The 19,112-nt window shown below is 40.8% G+C and overlaps 1 long non-coding RNA gene across 2 annotated transcripts in view; it reads right to left on the bottom strand.

The window, feature by feature from the left end:
• Positions 1-223: 223 nt before the first annotated feature.
• The window catches only part of LOC103145330 (uncharacterized), a 315,073-nt gene continuing 296,184 nt past the window's right edge, over positions 224-19,112 (bottom strand). For both annotated transcript variants that reach the window (XR_001663482.1, XR_001663481.1), the window contains one exon: positions 224-1,595. This is a non-coding gene — a long non-coding RNA (uncharacterized LOC103145330). The remainder of the gene's footprint in view (positions 1,596-19,112) is intronic.

Below are 19,112 nucleotides of genomic sequence, written 5' to 3'. Positions count from 1 at the left end.
ACATCTTCCATAGGCTTCAAGGAAAGTGGCAGAAAATTCACACTAGACATGACCCTGAACACATAATCCCCACATTAAAGTAGGATGGTGGCAGCATCATGCCGTGGGAATGCTTTTATTTAGCATGGAAAGGGATTCTGGTCAGATTCTATTAAAATATGCTCTAAATCAATCCTACCTTTATATCAATTATCAATTATCTAAACCAATTACCTTTATTTTGTCTATTCAATGACTTTTTACTATGGTGATTCATGGCACAAGAACTTCCAGTGTTCTGCAATTTTGCAAGACTAGTTTACATTTGGATACATAAACAACCTGAAAAGTACTAGAAATTTTAAACTGTCTCAATCTAAAAAACTTTGTCTGAAGCCAAATTAGATCTGAACAGATTTAATACTTGTATTAAACAAGTGACATAACACACTATATCAGTGTCAATATTTTTCTTCTAGTTGGATGTTGAGTCCAAGGAAATAAAATGTGTAATTGTCTGATTAAAAATATCCCGACTTCTTTTCTATACACAAAGAATGACTATATAAATGCTCACATAGACGAATACAAAGACTTTGTTTAGTGGAGCAGCCCCTCTAACATACTCTAATCCATACAAGCCACAACCAAGCCAGATAGCATCTTCACGCCTGCTGTGGACAGCCCATACGCATTACCTCGGATATAATAATCTCCTATATCTCAATAGTTCTCCTTTTGGCTATACACAGGAGCAGCTGTCAATCAAACAGACCACTAATGTGCTCCATATGAGACTCAACAAGCAAGGAATTCTGGAAATCCCATATTCTGCCCTTATATTTACCCTCCTGTTAGGTAGACAAATTTTCTTATTGACACGAGTAATGAGCTGTTCGGAGGCCGGGGACTGAGTTTCTTTTTCTAACAGTCTAAATGCTGCTTAGTTAAAGTAGTGGTGATGTGGGCAATAGATAGGAAAGCATGATGTTATAGATCTGTGGGGCCCCGCTTCAGACTTCTTGTTTTGAAATAATTAAATGTGATCTCCTTCGCCCTTGATCCAGGGGGGTAAAGGAACACAAGCAGGTGAAATGAACCACATAATTGAAAAATCCAGGATGCAATCCAAAACTAAGTGGCCTACTGAAACCATACCAGGGTGGGCACAACAAATTTAATAAATAACGGCTGGGCACTCCATGCAGGGGGGGCGAGCGGGGGGAGGCGAGGAGGTGTTAGGGACGGGGTGGGCTCTGTTGTGCCGTCAAAGAGGTCCAATGTATTCAGGGGCTACGGCGCGTCCGCAGGGATAGGAGGTGACACCAAGTGTGTTGTCAAGCGTAAATCCCAATGCAGAAGGCCCTCGCGAGATGGGTGTCCCCATATCAAAGGTCTCACTGACTCGGGCTGCCATTTGATCTCCGCTCAGGAAATTCAAAATTCCAGGCAGATGAGGGGTGAAACTGAGAGGCCCTTAAGCCCAGCTTGTGCTAGTGATTAGAGGCAGCTGTTTCGATTCACATTTCGAAGGACTTGAACTCCGCAACCTGCCGCTTTCATACGCTCTGGCAGACCAATGAGAAGGCACTGACCATGGACATCGTGATGGTACCCTAAAAGAAAAAAAAAAAAAAAAAAATCATTATGCATCTATACGGCCACTGACTTTAGATTGCTTTTTGTCAAAACATGGTTTATTTATTCACTTTTCTTTTTTGACTGGATTTTTACTTCTTCAAGGAAGCAAAAGAAGATTAATGGATCTTGTCTGAAAAATAAAGGAAATGCAACACTAATTTTAAGTGTTTCATCAAAGCACAGATAACACAAATGAATTTGACCAAAGTATAATTTCTGTCATTGTTATTACTCCTGAGTGCAATGAAACATTGATTGTGGAAAAAAGAAAAAAAAATCACTGCATCTTAACAATATTAAAACATATTTTTCATCATATTTTTTTTTCTTTTTTAACAGTGTCGTGTCGATAAGGTTTTCTTGCAAAAGGGCAAAGACACAACTTTGTTTTATACGCAATTAAAGGAGGGGCCTGACTTTCTTAGTTTCCTCTTCTGTTTGTCTGTTTGCAACAACTTGAGGATGGTAGCTGGCTAATGTAACTACATGACAAATATCTTTAGATGTTTATTTTGCTTGAAAGAATTTCCTTAAATACCCCAAAAAGTTGCAAAAGAAAAACTTACGTTAAAGGTAGAGATTTTATGAATCTGGTTACAGGAGTTTGCGGCACATCAGCAGCCATAAAACAGAAAGATAGAGGAGGCATCAAAAGTCAACATTCTGTCTTAAGAGTTTGGGTATTTTTATGAAATATTACTCGACTCTATTCAAAAACTTACACACTTAATGTTAAGAGCATAAATATATTTAAAGCAACAGAAGGAAACACATGGGGTAAATTGCCTTGTTTTCATATATTTCAGTATTTTGATCTGCAACACTGTCTCAGTGAACCGGAAATTGATTTTGCATTTGGAGTCTCTGGAGGAAGCGACTTTCTTTGGGCTTGAAATGCTCAAAAGGGTACAAATTTAAACACACTTTATGAGGTGATTGCAAAAAATAAAACTCTTAAAGGATGTGTTTCATGTGTGACCAAAAAATCTTAGGTTATAACCTTTTATTGACATTAAAATTTCCAATATAAAAAAAAAAAAAAAAAACAGATTCCGAAAAGTCAAGACATTCATTCAAAATTACCCAGGGAGCTTCACTTATAAACACACAGTGAAGGCGTCAACAAGATCTAAGTGGTACAAGCACATAAATGATTAGCTCTAAACATGGTTTGACAGCTAGATGCTTGACCTTGGTGGGATTTGAGTACAACAACCCCTGACATTCATTTGCATCGCATCCCTGCCAAGTAATTTGGACACAATTCTTATTCCAGTGAAAAGGTGGAGGAAAAGGTGGGGACTTCAGGTCAAGCTCTGCGGAAAAGCCTCACTAGTCAGTCAAATTAAAAATGAGGTGCCACTGGTATTACAGACAACCTTCACACTCTGCACAGTCCTTTCGGTCACTCAGTCAGATTTACATCCAGACTCATGTTACCAAGTGTCACTAATGTGATGCTTAAAGGTGTTAGCAAGTACAGCCTGGGTGCTCTATAACAGCTAAATCTGTTGGCTGGACGACCTGCTTATCAGAACTGGATCTATACGCTCTGTCAAAGAGCTGGAGGTAAAAAAAAAAATCTATAAATATCATGGTCACGTGTGAGCTGCTAACATGTCCAACGACAAATGACCAAACAGACTTACAAAAAACAGAACTTATTTGTGTTTAATTTAATTGAAATCAATCTATGATGAAACTAAATGTGACCTCAGATATTGTGGCAAAAACAATGAGAAGACTAAGTACTGAACATAAATTTGGGTCCTCTCGTGAATGACAGGTTAACTTGTACTAAGCACAAGTCAGGGATTTTGAGTACAGATTAAAGATGCAAAGTGTAGGACAGCTGAGTTTCAAAATCATCTGAGAAAAGCAATTCACAGCTTCCTTCTAGGACTTTTGTAACACAGGACAGTCCCACAAATTACGTTCTGTGCAATAAAGTGGAAAGTTACAGAAAATAAATGCTGACCACACTCACCGAGCTTGACAGAAAAAAAAAAAAAACTCTGTAGAAAAGCCTGTTTTTGATAAAGATAGGATAGATGTGGGTGTTTTGGGTCACACCTTTATATAGGAGGAGTTTTGACATTTATGCCTAAATAAAGACAAACACCATGACATTCTCACAAAGTTCACTGGTTGTATGACGTGTTTAAAAATATGTCAGGTGCCATTCCTCCTCCAGACATAGAGCGAACAATGATATCCAAAGAGTTCAATTTTGGAATCATCTGACCATCTACAATCTCTGATGATTCTCCTTCCAAATGATGGGCTCATTGTCAACCACTTGAAAATTCACAAGTTTATCTGTAACCATCTGCATCTTTTGAAATAAGGATGCAAAAGTCTTGATCTCTTTTTGCTTTTACCCATCATAAGGTAATTTCTGTGAAATACAATTAAGACTTAATCAGTTGACCGACAGGCACCAGGACTGTTTTCTAAACACTGACAGATTTATGTTATTTTAGTGCTTTTCTATGCCACTTTTGATTCTCCTTTTGTTAATATCTCCTATATGTTTTTTGTTTTTTTTACACAACTTATTTTATGAACTAATTTGTGTTGATTGATTGTGTTTTGTTTTCTTTTTCTGTTTCCAATATTCGATGGAAATTTTATGTCCATTGGCCCATATATTTCTAGAGTAAGACAAATCAGCAGTTTCAATTCTTATTTGTCCTTTTTTGATATTTCAGAAAACGGCAAGAACGTAGGTCTTTGTGACCTTTTACACAACTTTAACCTTTCAAACTTTACAATCTACATCTACCTGTAGATTGTGCTAAATGGATGAAGCTCTTATCTGGGAACAAGAGAGTTCAGTAACCTCCTGACCTCCAGCTGCTATCTAGGAAGGGACTGTTTGAAGAGATTTCTCTGAGAACAGACTTAGAATCAATGTAATGATGATTTTACTGCTTAAATATTAAAGAAAACCTACCATTAAATGCATGATTTTTGTAAAAACAAACACTCCTGAGCACAAAGCCTCAACCTGCAGGCAGCAAATAAAGGGAAGCTGTTATTTAACTACTTCAGTCTGTTGAACACTGCAAACCCTACTTTGCTATTCACCGATGTGTGAAGAGCTTTGTGCCAGCCCTTTGTGCCACCCTTATGTGCTGTGGGCTCTGCCCTGGATTTATTGCACATTTCACACCCCACCACCGCACAGAGAGCCAGTGATCTGGGCCTAACGTTGGGGCGTTAATTGGTCAACCTTTGCCAATAAGCAAGACCAATAGCTCGTGACTGCTGAGGCCCTTTCATAGGTACTGTACATGACACGCCACATTTTTCAGGGTTGTGTTTGTTTATATGATTTGTAGTGATCATTCGGCATGTTTCTTCACCTGTCCGTGTTTACACTGAAGTGAACATGTGGGGGATGTGGTTGCACTTGCTGAAGCAGGGATTTAGGGAGAGAGAAAAAAATGGTGCTTAAAGCGCCATACTGACATTGTGTGTATGACGAGTGACAGAAGGAAAAAAAAAATACACAAAGGAGAACACGGTACACTGTGGCACTGGAAGGTGGAGTTTTAGGGATTTGCAGAAGCACAGAGACATTTTCTGTGACAACTACGGCATGTTTGACCACATGTTTGTTTAGCAGGATCAGGATCTGCTAGGTCAATGACTTGATGTGTGAGGCTTCCTTTGGTGCTCCTTTATACCAATTATTGTTGTAACCTGACAACATTACAAAATAAGTAGAATCTACGTGCCCTGAATGAATTTGTCCATATGTTTTTACTGTTTTGGAGTCACTTACTTATACAGTTTAAAATACAAAAGGGACCTCTCTGACCTGTAAAGTGCCTTGGGATCACATTTATTATGAACTGGCAATGCATAGATGAATTGTATATATTCCCCTTTTCTGTCTTTCACCTTTTAATCCTCGTCTTCCCTCTTCATTTTTAAAATATTTCACGTAAAACAAGTAGCACAAATTTCACATAAAGCCGGAGAAAGTGACCTCCCTGAACTATTATGATTAAAAGTGTAAGATACTCTATGTAAATGAGCACACTATGCTAATTAAAAACATCTAACATTCTGAATGGATTCACTGCTCCCTTAAAATATTGCTACGGCATGTAATTGCAACACAATTTTACTGTCAAACCGTTAATCTTTGCAGGCGCGGACACTTTCTCAGCTTGGTTAACCTCAAATGTTAGCAGCTAATACAGGGCAGCACACCAAGAATTAATCCACTGACTAACTCTAGTCTTGTGGCTCTGAAATTCCTCCAACTTTATTATATTAAGGCTAATCATTTTTAATGTGCTGTGCTGTAAACTATTACTTTAGGAAGACTGTGCTCTAATCAGCCATGGCCTTGTTTACATAAACAGGTAAATTGGTTAACAACACCAAGTCTCCTGCGCTCTTATCCATTTTGTCTGGGTCTCGTCAAAGAGTGTTTGTGGCGTTGCAAGACGGGCAGTAAATCAAACTCACTGTAGCATTAAAGCACTGCGAAGAACGTGGCTTTTGGTTTCAGTTAAGTCTGTGTATTTGTTTGACCCTGGGAGGATAAACCACACTGCTTCAAAAGACGCTGCCACTGAAACCGACTTCGGGATCCAAAAATATACATCATTCGATACGTTGCTGAAGCTACAGTTTACCTCAAATAAGCAACACATGCTGCCTGAATGTGCATGTATTTTACATGTGAGCCCTCACTGGTGTGTAAGCCTGTAAGTATGCAAGTTTTGAGTTCAAGGAGAGCTAAAATAAGCTACAAGTGAAACAAGAAATGTATCTATTGTCTTGCTCTATCAGCCTTACTGGTGCTACCATTGACTCCAATGTGGTAGCGACAAAAAGACCTATTGATATAATCTTCGACCATGACAGGCATTAAAGGGCCTAATTCTGCCCCCTTCTATATAAAAGCAACTCTAAAGCTGATTTCAATTGCCAGCTCCACAGTGGGGGGGCAGCAAGAACCCAGACAGACAAGGGAAGGAAGGAAATAAGCAAGAAGAATCTAGCTGGCAGGCAGAGTGGAGCACCCACCCTCAGCCCAGAGCCTGAAAACTCAGATTAGGGGGTGGATCAAAGCCGGGATTTAATCTGGGCCACTGGGCAAGGGCGGAGATTATGGCACCGTGGCACTGAGTGGCACTAGGGCTTCCCCTCATCTCTCACCGTTTTTGTGCGCATACATTGAATCTTTTCATACATCGGCAAAAACGATGGCACGCACGTACGCACACAAGGATGGACTGTGATGATTTGATTAAAAAGCAACAAGGAGGTGATCTAAGTTTAAACCGTGATCCATCTTTTAAGAATGGCTGCAGGCAAAAAGAAGACAAGGCGACTGTGACATTGAGGGAAGAGGAAGTGGATAAGGGAAAGGAGGGCTTTGAAATGAGTGTTAGGGATTGACAAAAGCCAAAAAGCTCCATAACCTACACTCTCCGCCCACGATGCTGTACAATTCACCAAATTGGCCTCACATACTCCTTCTTACACAATCGTCTTGAGTACAGAGCCAGTCACACACCCATCCAAAGCAGACAGACAGTTTATGGGAATAAGAGACTTTATCTTTTCAAACCTTGACCAGCAGTTTTCATGAAATGTCCATAAACCATTAAACTTTTATGCACAAAAGAAGTCTCGAATAACATACACATTACTATGTACAATTAACAGGTGATTGTAGAGCAATGAGATCATTACAAGACCTAAGCTATCATATAAAGAGAGTGTTGGAAAGGCATTAACGTCCCTTTTTCATCACATTATGACCACAAACTGCTCGTACCATATCCTATGTGACCACGACTCTCCGACTCTATTCTCCCACAGAGTGGCTAACTCAACAATAGAAAATGGCTATCAAATGGATGCCTGCAGTTTTTTCAAATAAAACTGCTGTCATAGTCTGATCAACAGCATTGAAGTTACAAAACGTTTCTTTTTTGTTGTTTTCCCCTGCTGTTCAATTCTCTGTCGAAAGAAACCAAGGAACCCACGGACTGGTACCAGGTCATGGCTGATAAAAAAAAGCAGAAAAGCGTGGTGTCTGTTGTTTTAATCTTCTTTTGCTCTGCTACCACCAAGTGAAATCTTGCAGCTAATTTGTGAACAAATTTCAGAGATCTGTGAACAAACACCACCATGAAGGTCATGTAATGCAACTGACCGATCAGACATACACGCCATACTCCAAGCTTTCAGCATCTCATTGCCGATGGGGAGGTGGAGGTGAAAACAGTTCAATCCTGGAAAGAAAAGCATTTTATAGGCTACAAAAACTTAAGGTCGGACCAGGGGTTCAACTTCCAGCAGTACTACAGTAATTACACAAACACAGTTCCAATGGGAATGATTTGGATCAAGCATTTTTATGTGTTAAAATGACAGCACCATCTTCTGGGGTTCCTTTCATTGACAAAGTATAGGAAAGCTGGCCGGAGGTGAAATTCATTTGGCAAAGCTTAGGAATATATGGTCGTAGTTGCTAGCTGTCCAATCAGAATCCACTTGAGCTCATCTACACTAAAGACTTGGTGAAATTGTAGCTGAAGATGTGAAACGCTGCTAGAGTTATACCCCAAAAGACTTGTAGCGGTAGCTGCAGCATAAGGTGCTTCCACAAAATAGCGAATCAGTGGGACTGAAATATTTTAAAACGCAAGTGAAAATATTTCAATCTGTGTATCTTTTGTCTTGGATTTCAAATGGTGTGCTAATTTGTGCTGCTCTGTCAGAAATGTTTAATACAATTCATTGAAGTTTGTGGTAGTAATTTGACAACTCCACCTCCCCATCGGCAATGAGATGCTGAAAGCTTGGAGTACGGCTTGTATGCCTGACCGGTCAGTTGCATTACATGGTCTTCATGGCGGTTTCAAGGCTTTTTTTTTTTTAAGGCAGCACATGTGAGCTTATTTACTTTGAATTAAGTATGAGAAAATGGGTTTTTCTCCAGATATTTTTGTCATTAAAGACCTCCCCTTTTTTAGAGGTTAACTTCATAAGATGTTTTGATCGCTGAGTCAGTTTGTAATGGGCCTTTAGGGTGTTATCTAAATTCTGCCTTCCCCCAAAATCTACCCACGTACCCCCAAGGCAAAGCTCTGAATGTCTTTAGAGGAGTAATGGGGAGACGTGCCAGAGTAATGTGGTGCACTGACTTTTCTTCATTCCTGGTAGACTTCTTTCTTTCCCCTCTACCCCCACCCGTCTCTTCTATCTCTCCTCGCAGACAGTACACACATGCACAGACACACAAAGTGATTGACTCTCAGACATAAAAGCAGACCTTTGCTTTGCTGGTTTTACTTGATTAAAGTCAGAGCTATGGGGTCTTGGCTTAGCTAAGTCTGGGACAAAGAGCAATATTTGTGGGGTCCGCTCTCACTCAAAGACCCTCTTGTCAGGGGAGGCCCAGAGTGAGCTCTGGGGGAGCGTAGACCAGCTAAAGGCCAGGCCATTTATCATAGTCCTCCAAATGAAAGAACCCAAATGTCTCTTTCTTCCACCCATCTCCATCCCTCTTCCCATCTTTCACTTTTTTCCCTCCATCTTTTCCCTCATCTTCTCCCCCCCTCCCTCTTTTGTGTATCCAGTGGGAGCAGAGCAACAGCAACTCGCTGTCGTTACTGGTAACAGAGCTGAGATTGGAGGAAAAGGCTTGGGATCGGGCCCCACTCATGCTGAGGCTGTGGCACTTTTTTTTTTTCGTATGTGTCATGGGGTGATTTGTCAGGCTGCAGTGGCAGAAGTCAAGCCCCGGAGGTTGAAAGGCTATGACCCCAGGAGTGCGCATATATATGTGTGTGTGCGTGTGTATGGAGACCCGCCCCAGGCTCAGGCCATAATAGACCTGAGACCAAAATAATGGGCATCCAGGCAGGGGCAGGCAGCACAAAGGCCTCATCTGCATTTTTCAGGTAGACACACTGTGATAGGAACTGACAGGGGCGTGACAGGGCTCAATAGTAGCAGGGTCCGCTGCGGGAACGAGACCCTTCCAGTTGTGTTTGTGAATGAGCGTGTGTGTGTGTGTGTGCTTGAAGACCCTGCATCCGATGGGAAAATTTACTGCCAACCTCGGCCGTTCTTGGCCCTGACTGCAAAAAAAAAAAAAAAAATCAATAACATCTGAACTCTCCCAACATAATAAGACACAAAATAGTAAACAATAGCTTTGTTTACCCATCTGTGTGTATACCCGCTCAGTGCCTTTGTGGAGGCTGCTGGCCTGCATACAAACAGGGCAGAGGGCACACACGCACACACACGCAGACACACAAACACAGCGAGAAGGTCTCACAGCTGAGACACTGCGCCCGTTTCCTAACCATGCTTCCTCCACCTTTCTCTTAGCCCTCTTTCCTTTTGTCATTAAAGGAGGAAACACTTTCTCACTCGGTTTGTTTACTGGTTTCCACCTCTCTTCGGGGAGTTGGTAACAGAAACAGATCCCCTTCTTAGCTGGCCGCCTGCCTCGTCCCTGAACACATCCCATTTCTCCTTCCTCTCTCTCTTTCTCTCTCTCCCCGTCTCTCAGCATGGATGAGTAGATTACATATGCTTCCTTTCTGAATGAGTTCAATCGTAAATAATTGAGTGAGTTATTGTGTGCTTGTATGACTCAAGGATTTCTTTTTTCCAGCTGGAGTCTTACAGCAGCAGCTTAGTTTATTTTAGAGTTTAGAAAAAAAAAAAATGAATCTCCTTTGAATAGGATGGATAACTAACTTTTTAACATTTTGTCACATTCTAAATGCAAGCTTTAATGTATTTTATGGAGATTTTATGTGATCAACTGGCACAAAGTGGGGGAGTCGATTTTATGAACAAAAATGTGAAAAGAGAGGCACAACAATGCATTGAGCCCCTTTTAATCTGGTAATGAAAAATAAAATCTGACTAATTACCTTCAGAAATCACCTAACTATAGTTAAAGCGATTCATCAGTGTGTAATTTAATTTGTCGTGTGAAGACGTCAAGGTTTGTTTGAGAACTTTGATCAGTTAACACCAAGGAACACACCATAAAGGTCACATTTCAAAGAGCAATGCTAAATAATCCAAAAATGACAACGGTATTGGGGTTGGAGACCAATGCAATGCATCAGCCCCAGAACGCCAATGATAGCATGGTGTTGGACATGTCATGGTAGGATGATGCTTCGTATCAGCAGGTATGGGGAAGCCGGTCAAAGTTGATGGGTATTACTTATGGTAGGCCTTAAGTAGCTTAGTAGTACTTAAGGTTAAGGACGGCCCTAAACATATAGTCCAGCCACCAACAGAATGTTTATCGTTCTCCTTTCACTGCACTAACTATGCACGGTTATGAGTTGGTCTATTATATAAAATTCAAGAAGTTTGTGGCCATAACGAAGGATAAAAACACTATTCCACAATACCACTAAAGCACCTTCATACAAGTAAGTTCTTTGTGCATTTGGGCCCACATGAAATGATACAGTCTATGTCCGGAAGTACGTTGCACAAAACTTCACTGAAATGTTTGGTTAGGACAAAGGTTTCTGCCTTCCTACTTTAAAAAAATAAAAATAAATAAAAAATCAGCAGCATTGAATGGAGACACTGCTTTCTACTAATATAAATGGCGATGGAGGAGGGATTTGGAGAGCATTGTCCTTCAGAATATTATCTGGAAGCATTTATTATTCAACAACACAAGTCAATAATAGAACATCAGAATGAGACAAGAAATAATGATGACCATGAAAGAGAGAGAAAAAAAATCAAGCTAGGGAATATTTATTTTGTTTCTAGTACAGGAATGTTGGGGCGATGGCAGGCTGGCCACAAGCTAATTGACAAGAACACCCACTTCCTGCTCTGAGGTCACATACTGCCGTGTATCACCAAGTCTGTGACAGTACCCAGGTGCGCTCGCCTGCAATAGACACCAGCCAAGGCTAACATCAATGCAATTATGAAACAATTACTGCAATGATATCTGATGAAACCTCTTGTTAAAACACCGACAAAAGAATACACACTCGCAAATGTTACATGTACTGTTTTCAGACAATGCAGGATAAGAAGCAGAGGCGGGCTGTAAGGGGGAAGAACGATATATGAGATTAGGTAAAGGACAGTGTAAGGATAATAGAGTTCCAACCTGTTCTTGAATTTCATCATCTGTCTTTGTGCATCTGTGGGTAACTGGGCAGAAAAAAAATGACTTTGAAATAATATTTTGAAAATACATCAGGAGGCTCTAGAAAGAAGAACCGGTTGGGATGTTATTGGAAGATAAATGGCCTTGAAGATAAATGCATGCAGGCCAGGGCGGGTCGACCCCCCACTTCATGCCGCCCCACTACCATGACATCAGACCAGAAGGGGAAAACATCCCCTCTTTGTGGAAGAGCATGATTTAATTTGTACCTTCGAACAAGGAGTAAATATGTTTGAACTGTCTCCATGATTCTGCAGTGGGCTGATCACTTTCTCACGGGAAACTGCTCCAAGGAGGATATCAAGCTTGCAGCATTACAACTTCACTTTTTAAACTAATCTAATTTCTGGGCTCTTCTTTTCTTTCACTCCCTCCCCTTTTCCCTTGGTCCATCTGTTCCTTTGCTCCTCTCGCGAGGCTGTCACTCCCTGCTGTCCATGGTCCGTGTCATTCCGGCTCCCGGCATTCCCCGGGGATGATCCCAGTGACCTTCTCCGCGTCTTACTGGAATTTGACGTCAAAGGTCCTGTAGCTAAGAATGGAGTTTTGTTTGGTAACAAACATGACCCTTTGCCTTTACTCCGTCTCCTCCTCATCCCGTTAACTCTGACTAAACTCACATTTTCTCTGCATGTCAGTAACTTGCCAAGTTTTCCCTTCGCTCCTCAACATACCCATCTTTTCCAATGTTTTTCTCGGCCTGCATCAGTGGATCTTCCTTTCTCTGCCTATCTGCTCCATGGTCTCGCTTCTCTTTTCTCCCAGGCTATCTCGTGTATTTTTTCAGTCTACAGGGGCTTGGGGTGGAAATGAAATATGGCCGCCAAGCCTCAACGGGCATGCTCATATTCTGTGTAATTACCTTGGGCCGAGAACTAGGGCCAGGCTCAGTATCTATAAATCTGTGTTCCTCACTGGCCCAGGCCGCCTTTTGAAACCCTATCCAGCCGACGCATCGCGGTGAGACTCTGACCCATGACCTTTCACACCGCTAGGGCTGCTGGGAGTGACCTGTGACCCTGCGTCGGGCTCTCTCAGAGTCTGCTCAGTCTGACCCCTCCAAGCCTTGTGACCCCCCAAGTCACAGCTGTGCCTGATCTGTCCTTAGGGGCCGGAAAAGAACATGTCAAATAAGAGGGTGTTTTTTTTTGCCACTGGTGTGTGTGCGGGCATGCATGCATTTGCAGATGTATCCGAGTGGCAGTCAGTGGTGAGATGCGTGTGTGTGCCTGCATCCGTCTAAGTGTCAATATATCCTTGCATATCTGTGCGTCTTCCCCCTGCATGGAGCCTCACAGGAGACAGTATAAGTAGAGAGATAGGCGGGTTACCAAAACAACGTGTATCTTACAGCCAAGGCCATGACATGCAGACAGGGTAAGACAATATATCATTCCCACATACAAAGGTCATAGAATCCTAAAGATGGTGTGTCTGTAAGCAATGCTAATGTCATCTGTTAAAAGCGCTAAGATGGATTTATGGCAATATATCGATTGTGTGCCCACATCAAATCCAGTGACAGAAAAGGTTTATCCAATGCTTACATCTGTTTTTATAGATGTTTAAGGTCACTTGGTTCTGTTTGCTTCCTGTAGCGTGTCAATTCTAACTTCATGTAGATGTTAAGTACATGAAATTGTTATTCCATTGTTACACCCATATCTTTTCACTACTTTCAGTACGTTGTGTCTATGTTGCTAGACGAAGAGGTTGCCCCTTTTAATGCAACCAGCAGCAGGAACCTACCTTAAACGAACATTAACCCAGACAACTGTCTGATAAAATGGGTGGTCAGACAACTGGCTGTTAGGCTTCAAACTCCCAGACGATTACTTCATTATCATTCTAACTCAGTATGATATGACATCTTTCTAATCCAGCTATGAGAAACTATTATGGATCACAGAACATCACCTCAAAGGACATAAATGATCAATTTATGATTTTGTTGTCTTAAAACAATGGTTTGGAAGTTATAAGCAGAAAATCTGTTGAGCGTCTGGACTGTGGCCTGGATATTGAAGCAGATTGCCCAACTAATTTACTATCAAATCTCTGCTTGTTAAACTTGAGTTTAAGGGCACAGCAGAAAGTTTATAACACAAAATAAAGTACTATAGATCAATCTAACAAATAACACAATCTAATAATCGTTACGGTATTATTTTTGCAGCACTAGAAATAGCTTGCTTTTTTGCTTTAATTTTTAAAAAAGTACATTAATTTGCACAATCTAGTTTTTTTTGTGTGTGTTAATGCCATGGTACACTGGTATTTTACTCAAGGGTATTATACCATAGGAAACTCATACAGGCCATTTCTTATATCCCTGTCATCACACTGCTTATCTGCATGAATTTTGAAAGGTGTGCAAAGACAACATGTTAAAGTAAAGCACCAGCAGGGCCTTTAGCACCTACAATTTGATTACATGTTCAGCCTGACCACCAAACATTTCTGGGATATGTTGAAAAGTTTCACCACCTGGCGCTACAGCTCACACAGGCCATACATGCTGCAAATGTGCACGAAATGTCACAGCAATGTCTACTAATATTATTTAATCCCACAGTATGCTTTGAGTGTATTTCCTCATGTACTTCTCTGGCCATTCTTTCTCATCCTCATGGCTAATACTGTGAATTCAATTCAATTCAAAAATACTTTATAGACCCCAAAGGGAAATTAAATTGATTTAAGTTCATTTTAAAGACCCAACATTTTAACTTGGCTTTTAATTCCAGTTAAGCATAAATTATTAAGCTTTTCTTATCACTGGTGTTTTATTTTAATTTGTTTCCCGTCTCTTATCTGATTTTTTTGTAGGTTATTGCTTATGTTTTCCAACACGTTGGTCACTTTGGGTGTGAAACATGCTCTATAAACGAAGAGTTGATTGACCGATTCCTTATCATCTATTGGTCTTCCCCTTTGTTATAGACTAGAAAGAGCTGAGGACTGAATGTTGGACAAAGGAGTTCTTGCGCATCTCCTTTCCTTCTAAACCAAACTGTGCCTTACCAAAGCCTTTCCGTCTTGGTGCACCTTCTCTTGCATTCATGCTCACTGTGCGCTCTCTCCCCCATTGGGTTTCTGAGCGCAGTATCTGACCAGAGCAGGGCCTCTGTGACCTGCAGCTGTGTTTACTGTCAACACAGACCAGTGTTAGGACAGCTGGGGCAACAAGAGAAGGCCAGACAGAAGACATCATGAGCGGCACACACACACTGCTGTACTAAAAAAGTATCATCACATGATAAAAGTTATTTGTTTTAGATGCACGTTTAGCTGAGTGCACAACCAAGTGCACTATGAATTTTATGAATCTGAAACGATAACCAAAGACCTTCATCGAGAAACATTTGTGTCCATGTGCGATGATGTTAAGTTACTGTAACTATTTCCTGTTTCTGCTTTAAACTGGAGTGTAAAGGCACCACGCCAGCGGTGACACATTTTCAAAAGGTTATGTCCTGCTCGGCTACCCTCAACACGACAGAACGAGCACAGGCACCTGCTTATGTTTGTTTGCACAGGGGGTATGTGGAATCGCCTGTGGATGTGAGAGGAAAAGTGTGCACCGCATACACCTCCTTCCTTTACCCCTAAAACCAACACAGGCACGCTGAAAAACACAGTTGCGCCGAGAAATGACAAAACACTGCCCACTCAAATATCCTCTTGTGCTCATTATGTTTCCTCTCTTCCTGGACACCAGTTGATTCACTGGGACAGACCCTGGTTCACACACTCTGCATCCTGTGCTGCACTGACACACAATAATAAACATGCGCGCACACACACACACACACACACACGCACGCACGCACGCACACAGAGACACATCCACTTGATAATGGCATTTTAATATTTTTCCCTGGGATTTGAGCTTTCATGGGAGCCTGCAAACCCCAGCACAGTTGTGGTATGACTCTCCCCATGTGTCCTGTCAGGCCTGGGAGAGAGGAAGCGCCATTAGAAAAGGATCACTCAGGAAATTCCCTCTTTGTCAACAAATGCCCCATCTTTGCATCACAAATAACATTTCAGGGAACTGCTAGATAAAAGTGTTTCTGAGCTGAGTTACAGCGAGAAACATTTTTGACAAAAACGTTCCCATTCATTCCATCTCATTTACTCTTACTGACTAAGATCCACCGCAAAAAAAAAAAAAATCTACATCTGAAGATGTAGGGTAATAAGCTCAAAGTGTACCCCATACAAATAGACTTTAAATCTTAAATATAATCAAATGCGTAACTGTAGCAATTTGGAATCTGTATATTACTTGTTGATTTATTTTTTTTAAAAAGTGGCTATTGCCCACTTTTTTGTCGTATTAAAAAGAACAATGGTTTTACAGATTTCAAATTGTGTTTTAATTCATCTCCCATCAGCGATGAATATTTTATAATCAGACTGAGAACTTTAGATTTTATACAAAAAAGGATCAAATACATTGCGCACCCAAGAATAATTGAGAAATAACTTCTTGACTTACTACTGGTGGTAAGGTCCAGCATAAACGCCAACTTTAGCTTCATTAACAGTTCAGAAATATCAAAATTTCGACTGTTTTACTGGGTATCTCATGCCTCGTTCATGCGACAAGATTTTAAAAATGTCCACTGGTTTACAAAACCATGACAGCACTGTGATAGCTCTTTGCATGAGAGACTTCACACTGATGAGCATTATGGTAGCATTTTTAAATATCTCGTGCTAAGAGGAACTCTTAATTGCCTACCACCACTCTGGTTGTCATGTGATCCCAACAACACCGCTAAGGGAGGGAAGAAATGTTCACTGGATTTTGCACATCTTCACCCAGTGGGCCAATAATTGTGGAGGGCACTAAATAGATTCACTTCTACCTGAATGGGACTCTCATACGTTGAAAACTATTGGCACTTCTCCATTGCCATTGGCAAGACTTATTAGGCGACAAGTAGATCATCCTGAAAGAATTATTGAATCAGTGCCATCAATGTTTTGTTACTTATCTGGATGATGCCTTCTCACTTGTTTCACTTATATTTAACTTAAGACTCAAAGATAATTTAATTCACACCACACAGACACTCAACACCTGTAAACCAAGCTTGCCATTTTTTCTCCACCCCTTTTTATGCATCTAAGTATATACTGTCTCCATTTCTCTCCCTATAGTATTGTTTCCATAGAAACAGAGCTTGTGGAAAAAAAAAATATTGTATCAAGATTGAGTGAGCTATTTTTTTTCTTCCAAAGTCTGTCCCTCTCTCCCTCTCTCTCCTTCTCTTTTCTGGTTTCACTTTCTGTCTCTCACTCCCTCTCTCGTTCACTGAAAGTCAAGCAGTATGAGGAGCGATCAATATCATTAATCAACACAACTCAACAGCACTCAGCTCTACGGGGAGAGATGAAGAGGCACGGGGGAATGTCAACATGCCGGCCTGGAGTAGTCTTAACCAATGATACATATCACACATCCCATGGATGAGAAGCAGGGGCATGGGAAGGGAGGAAGAAGAAAGAACACGGAGAGCGACAGAGAGAGAGAGAGAGAGAGAGAGAAGGATGTCCACGTCGGGAACTGAACTCTTGCTTTCCAGGCAGAGGAAGAAGAGAGCCAGCAAGCGAGCGAAAACGAGAGACTGAGGTGGAGAGATAGAGGAGTTATTACTCGGTTGTCACCTGCAGTCTAAAATCCCATATGACATCAGCAGTGAAGTAGTGACGGAGGTGGAACATTCATTTATCTGACTCACTCTGAGGTATGAGTGCAGTCAATACGTACAGTCACTATTACACCATCTACTGGAGCTGCTACACTGGCTGCTGAAACAATACTTTCCAGTCACTGTCCAACTTTAACTGAAGAAATAGCTGTTATTATTTAGCTGCACATCATATATAGGAAGATTCGCTTGTTGCAGGTACGAGGCACAGCATAAGTATGCGATATAAAACCATAATTCCAATGCCAGATCGCTCACAGCGTAGAATTCAAAGAGTGAAAGGGCATGATTACCACTGTGTTGCATCAGCCTCTCTTTAAATAACCCTTTTAGGAAAAATTGAGCCGACCAGTGGTTGTGGTTGTCATAGCAAAATGTTTCCCCAATCTTGATTGATATAGGATTTCAATTCTCGGGAGTTTAACACTGTGATATAGTAGAAGGATTTCTGCTGAATTGATGTACTATGCGTGTTTAGCATATTCATCTACATATGCATCAGTGGTGGTGTTCTCCTTTGCCATGGAAGGATATATGTGCCATTTGAACCAACGCTGTCCATATATTATGCGGATGCCGCCTTTTGAACTGTGTGATGTAAGACTATCCCTCGTTGAATTACACAGACAAGAAAGCTGCATCCATGATTACAGAAACAGAAAGCAGAAACTCTTGTCCAAAATATTTTCTTTTTTGACTTGACTTACTTGTAAGACATTTCACTGGCCCTTTTGTACCGCACGACATGTGGCTGAAATCAAACTAAGAGTGAGTCTATTAGAATAATGATTGTAATTTAGCTATTATATTTAATTTAATATTCCATCCTTCTGTTCATCATCTATAATCTCTTATTATTTGTCAGTCTTTCAAGGGATCGGGGCAGGCTGCTAGTACATCACAAAACAGCACAGCAATAGTCAAAAAACAAAAAACAAAAAAACAAACAAACAAAAAAAAACACTGTATTTAGCATTCCATCTGCAAAATGACTTCTCACTTACTGTCTAATGCAAAAACCCCTGCAGAGCTATTCTTCCAACTTTCATTCTGATTGATATTTTGTCTTAAAATGTTCAAATTGTCCATTGCAAAAGCTGCACAGAGATTGTGTGTTCCTTTTCTTTTGGTCACACAGGTAAGATGTGTTGCAAAGGCATCACAACAAAACACACTCTACAATGCCCATAAAGACTATGTTAATGTTCAAAATTGAAGCAGTGTGTTTTTCTTAAGCAGAACAACTTTTTAAAACATTTTGGCTTTTAAAGATGCAGCACAAACTACAATACATACGTCACAAGATAAACTGAGTCGTATCAAAATATGGTAAATAAACTACCATTAGCCTAACTGTCATGATCTGTGTTTCTGTGTATTTATTTTAAGGTTTTTCTGTGTTCAGTTTCTGTCCTGTGAGTCTGTTTCTGCGTCTTCCCCGTTGATTGATCCCAGCTGTGTCTCGTTCCTGTGACTACCCTCCCTGTGTATTTAGTCCCACCAGTTGTCGTCGTCCGATCCTCGTTGTCTAGCATCTACCGTCAAGCTCTCCAGTC

Source organism: Poecilia formosa, unplaced genomic scaffold, assembly GCF_000485575.1.
Source record: "Poecilia formosa unplaced genomic scaffold, Poecilia_formosa-5.1.2 Scaffold5, whole genome shotgun sequence".
Taxonomy (NCBI): Eukaryota; Metazoa; Chordata; class Actinopteri; order Cyprinodontiformes; family Poeciliidae; genus Poecilia; species Poecilia formosa.
Note: the sequence above shows the minus strand (reverse complement) of the source record. Positions and strands in the feature narration are given on the sequence as shown.